Genomic DNA, 6000 nt, shown 5'->3' on the forward strand with positions numbered 1-6000 from the left:
AGACAGCCGAAGATTGCTTTCTTATCTCGGCAATCGGTTCCACAATCTTTGAAAGCATGCACGAAGTATTTTCTTTTCGCCTGCCATTCCTCCCTGCTTAGGTTCCAGCACTTTATTTGGGACAAGAAGAGAAAATGCACTTACAGCGTGCTACAAATACTCACAAATTCACGCGCAATCGAGGGATTTTTGAAATTTCTGTGGGGTATAAGCTTCTTTAGCGAATTCATTCCATGGCTACTTGAAAAAGCGTCGCACAGTTCTTTTTATTCAAAATATTACCCTAGATAAATTCACTTTATCAAGCTTAAAAGATTGTTGTGATGGCTTATGTGATTTAAGTATGATTTTTTTAATGTTACGTACTGTAAGAGTCAATTTATGAATCGCGTGTCACCGGAAGTCAAATTCCGCTACTACTGAAAGTAAATGAAGTTCTTTGGAATGAAAAAAATGGTAATTGCATATAAGTGCAATTTAATAATATGCGAGTTAGTTAGGACAAAATACGTTCGCTCAATTTTTCTTATATTTCATACAATATTTGAATTCAATTCGAAATTATTTGACCAAAATCACAATTCGAACCTAAAATTCAATATTCGCACAAACGTATTATTTTTGAGACAAATTTGTCCAGTGGCTACAAACAAACCTTACAATTATGCCATTACCTCACTCGAAACTTTAGCGGCTTCACGCAAGACATCATATGGGTTCATTGGAGCCCTATTTTGGGCTAGTTGGTACTAGCTTCATATATGTTGCGGAAACTTGCGCTGCTTAGTTGTAACAAGGGGATCATTCACGAAGGCACATAAGTTACACCTACCCGTTATGAAATTTTTTTTTTCTGTGACTTCGTGAATATCTCACTTTTTACAGCTATGCAGCGCAACCTTCCATGACACACATCAAGCGCGATAAAGGCACAGGCACTTTGGAAAAACAATATAGGTTTTACAACTTGTGGCTTGATTCAAGAGCAACTGTACAGTGACAGTTGATTCAATGTGTTTCGATACCGTGGTAAATGAATGAGTTATTTAAAAAGTGCCGAACAATGCTATACATATTTTGTCAAAAAGAACCAAACATGCGCCCTTATAATGCGAGAATATTAACGTCAGAGGAACATTTGTGTATCAGAGTCACTTTTAGTTTGATTTTAATTACAGAAATTGCACAATTACCTGTTTTGTGTCATAAAATGTGTCATGGGAAGATGTGCAGTGCAGTCTATATTAGTTACACAAATACCTATGTGCATTTAAATATTCTATGTTGGTTCCTCTGGAGTTGATAATAGTTCAAAACAATAGAGCAAGAGCGGTGAAATAAAATTTGCTTAATGATTTCAAGTTTTTTAGCGGCATTACGTCTAAATGCATGTCTAATCGAGAAGTGTTTTGTGGAGTGATACATGCATTTTTTTACAGTTGCCACTTCAGATAGGCACTGTACATGGACATTGAAATCGGAGCTATTGTTGCAATATAGACAGCAAATTTTTGTTACTTCTGGGGCTTCAGTGGTGAAACGTTATATTCGTCTTAAGCAAAAAAAATTTGAATATTCAGTGTAAGAACATCAGTTAGCTTGCCATGCATGCAAAAAAAGTTTATTTTTATTTTTTATAAACCAATGCAGTTTGTTTCTATATCTGCTATGGAGGTTGAGATAAACGAGTAGAACCCCAAGGCTTTGCCCGAGCTGCTCTTTCACACTTATATGAAGACTTTCCCCCTAGTGTGTTTTCCAGTATAATATATGGCTTTTTTCAGATGATAGTGCATCGCGCCAACAACATTCATAAGACAGCTTTACTGTATAGCACGACATTCTCCTAATCCAGAAATAGTGCTGCAAATGGCGAACGTCTCTTAATGTAAATAAGATGCTCCCCTGGGTCTTTTCATCAGCGTCGTAATATTGTAGTCTTCTCCTACCCCTACTAAAAGCCACATTTTATCTCAGTACAAAGCATCTCAACGTCTAGGAGGGCATGCATCTAGTGATGTGTCTTGTACCCATCATAATAATGAGTTATTAAATTCCTGCAACTAGTCACTTTGTAATTATATCTTTGCCAAAACTTGTCTTGAGCATCACCTTTAGCCAGACTAACCGCATATTAAACCTCAACTCAAGTATAATGTGCCTGTTCATTCGATAACAATCATCAAAGTCACGCAATTATTTCTTTGTAATATTGGTCCAGGTAAAATGTGTCAGATTCATTCTTGTGGGCAACGTATGAAGTGTTTCAGCTCTAATACCTAGATTGTCTCTTCTCTTAAACAGCTGTCACTGCATTTGTGCTCAACAACTATTTTACTGCCGATTTTTCCATTTGTTACCCCATACCTCTGAAAAATAATTCAATATTCCAGCTAATGTTTTTCTTACGACATGCACGCATAAAAATGCTGCGAATATGCGGCGTGTGCATCAGTGTTGATTTTTTCTGCATAGCTCCCAACAATGTCATGCTCTTACATCAAAAAATGATCTACTCACTAATATTTTTCTCATTTCAAAGTAACAATTCAAGGTAACCTGTAAATTTGCAAAATTTAACCCAACCAGTCATTTCTTCTATGTGCTCGCCCTCATCGTAACCTTTGTGTTATTATGAATGAGTAGGTGAATAATTAAACCTAATTGCAGGTAGGTACATAATGTCCCACTTTGTTCAGGATAAGATGTCAAAACAAGGTCAAAGCTGTGTGTACACATCAAGCATAGATACAGCGTCGGATGTTTTACTAGCTTTGAGAATGAAAAACCCTTTATTCTTAGCTTATGACTAAAGAGGAAGATAGCAGAGTTGATTAATCACACTGGATTATGTTTGGAAATATAAAATGTCCCAGAAGTACAATGGGTTACAAACATCTCATGTTAGCATTGTTAAATAAAATTATAAATCTTATTTAAAATGCGGTTGTAGTGAAAGAGTGAGCAATAACAGAGCATACATCGTAAAATTTTTTATGACTACAACATGTATATGCCCAGACATTCTAAAGATCCTTGCTTGAAGAGATAATAAAACTCATAGCGTCATTCGAAATTGCCAAAGAGGCTGTCACTTGGTCTGAATGCAGTACAGTTGTAGAATAAACGAAAAATAGGCAGCCCCGTTGCAAAGTTTTGTTGTATGGGCAAGCACATTCGAAAAAGCAAAATTATTTTCACAAGACATGCTTCACTTGCAAGCAATGAAAAATTGTTACAGAGACACCTAAATTTCACATTAGAGTCTGCAAAACTGAAACTTAAGAGAATGAGCCGATGCTTCTCTCTCTTTCTGTGCCCGAAGATGTGGCTGAATGAAGCATGCATACTGAACATGTCACACTCAATTTCATTATTTACATACAAGTAGTAGGACAAAAGTTAAAAAATAGCACCTGATTACAGGAATAGCATGGCTTGGGTCGGAATCGCTCTGCCAGCCAAGCATGAAAGCAGACAAAAGATTGATCAAGCAACCTTTTTTGAAAAGGGGTCTTTAATCATTTCAGCATCAGTTCAATAAAAAATACACTTTTCATATACCGCTAACAAATGAAACACATGTCCGTTTTTGCACTTACACTATTGTTTTTTGCAGTTATACATTTAATGGGATGATACAAAAATCTGTGGTGTGAATTATTTGCAACCAGGTGCACATATAGTGGCCGACTGTTATGAGGGCACGGGAGGGGTTTCAATGCGCAGCCGGTTTTACACTTTACTATTCTGCGCTGACATATCATCTCTTACTGAATGCTACCTAATTGCCGTGTTGATGCGAAACTTTCCTATTGATCTGAGACTGCTTAGAGACAACTTTCTGTTATTCACTTGTGTAGACCGTGTCGCTGACCAGGTTTCGCCTAATGATGCTTTGTGTGTAGTTGAAAAATGGTGTGAAAACGGGCCACGAAAATCAGTTTTTACAAAACTACCTGTTATTCAATCAAGAATAAATACGAAAGCCACTGAAACGTACAAAGTGATTAATAACATTTGACGCAATAAATTCATATAAAATATGTGGTATTACACTGCTTTAAATTTAACTTGGAACAAGCATATTGAATTTAATGTACTTTGGCTAAATAAGTAGGTGTTCGATGCACAAACTTCCGAAAGGTCATGTCTGAAACAAAGCTGTTCGCCTATAAAACAGCAGTGTGCCCAACCTCTGATCGTGGTATCATCTGGGATCTCCCAGCCAGAAGCTAGTATATGATCCTAATTGAATCCAAGAAATGAGCAACTAGGTTTACTTATTTTAATACCAGCAAACGCCGTCAGTGACCGTGTTGCTTCAAAGAGTTAACTTTCAGAAGTGTAAACAAAGAGAAATCACATACTTGTCGCCCTTGCGCAAACTATATAATAAAACACTCAACAAAAGCCCTACCTTGTGCTCCTTGCGCCCTCCAGCCATAGTCGTACTGCGAATAAATCATTTACATGCTGTTTCACTCCGTACTAGAGGCAATGATGTACTTTTTTCTACTTAGCAAAATTATTGAATGAAATATTTAGACTTGATCTAAGTGAGTTTGTTATTTGTCATCCAGCTGAAGTTTTTCAGTCACATTTGAACTGTTTTTACACAGCAAAGTGTAAATATCATCTCATACTTATAACAGGCTGCAAGCACTTACAGAGCTGTAAAAAATCGCACACATGCACACATGTTCAGAAGTGTTCATGCAGATCCAGTGCTTTGTATGCACTGGATCAATTAGAAATGACAAACGAACTTGTGCAACTATTTTTCTTTTAAGGTTTCGGTAAGAGGACCTGCCTTCGCCAGGGAATACAGAGCACAGGCGAAAACGCACTTCTTAGGTGCATGTGTTAGGCGGCGGTCCCCAACACACGCCTAACTATTATTGTCGTAGGCATGTCTTACAGTAGACTCTTTATACTTGAAACTCTGATAATTAACACTTTCCGTATATTTAGGCAAAATCAAGTTTTTGGTTGGCCCTCTTTTTTTCAATGTATTAAAAACCCTGTTATTCAATCCATCATTCACAATTCCCATTTTTGGCACTTCCATATCATAAAGTATCTGCTGCGTTCCCACTACTAGTTAAAAATTTGCATACCCATATAATGCTAACAGTCTAAAAAACAACAATAAGTACACCAGGCCTTCAAGAAAAAAAAATTGCTAGTAAACAAATGTTTGTAACAAAGCATGTGCATGGTAAACCATAATGCTCTTCAACAGGTAGAGTGGGCTTTATGCTGAAAGCACATACCTATGGCAAAAAAGCAGTTGCTAATTCACAAATTCTTAAAAAGGTGTGAGCAGCATAAATTGGCCCATAAGCTTCTGCAGCTTACACTTCTGCTTTAAGTTTATTGCGTGCAGTTAGTGTTAAAAATACTTGAAAAGTTTTAAATGTTTCAAAGTCAATGTCTAATCATAATTTGCGGTGTCATCTCGCCCAGAGTCATCTATCTGAGAACATTTGGTGATTCAAACTTCTTGACCTATAAAACAAAATTCAGGGTTCCTTCGAGTTTTAATTATTGGAAATCGACGTATCATGTAACTAGAAATAAACAGAGGTACTGATTAGATGCAGTTTTGACTGCATGAAAAAATCCTGAGCAAGACACAATTTTTAACAACAAAGTGTGGGCTAGGCACAAAAACCGGCCTATGTATGGAAGCAAGAACATACATATCGAAGGAATTCGATGAAAAAATGCAACAGTAGTAAGCAAAGGTAGTGAATGTGTATAAAAAATAAGTGTGCTGATGGTAAAAAGGGTAAACAAACTAGAAATCTAAAAGTAAGGTTTAAAATCTAAAAGCAGTGACAGTAATAAAAATGAACTCCACAAGGTGCGCCAAAAAAGCAGGTAAAAACAGGTTTAAACCAAGCATAGAAAACGTGGTAAATTTGCAAGTATATCCTAAAATGCTTCATATATTACGTGTCAGGAGTGTCAGCTTTCCAACGCTTAAGCAATTGC

The sequence above is a fragment of the Rhipicephalus microplus genome, chromosome 2, assembly GCF_043290135.1.
Source record: "Rhipicephalus microplus isolate Deutch F79 chromosome 2, USDA_Rmic, whole genome shotgun sequence".
In the NCBI taxonomy this organism is placed as follows: Eukaryota; Metazoa; Arthropoda; class Arachnida; order Ixodida; family Ixodidae; genus Rhipicephalus; species Rhipicephalus microplus.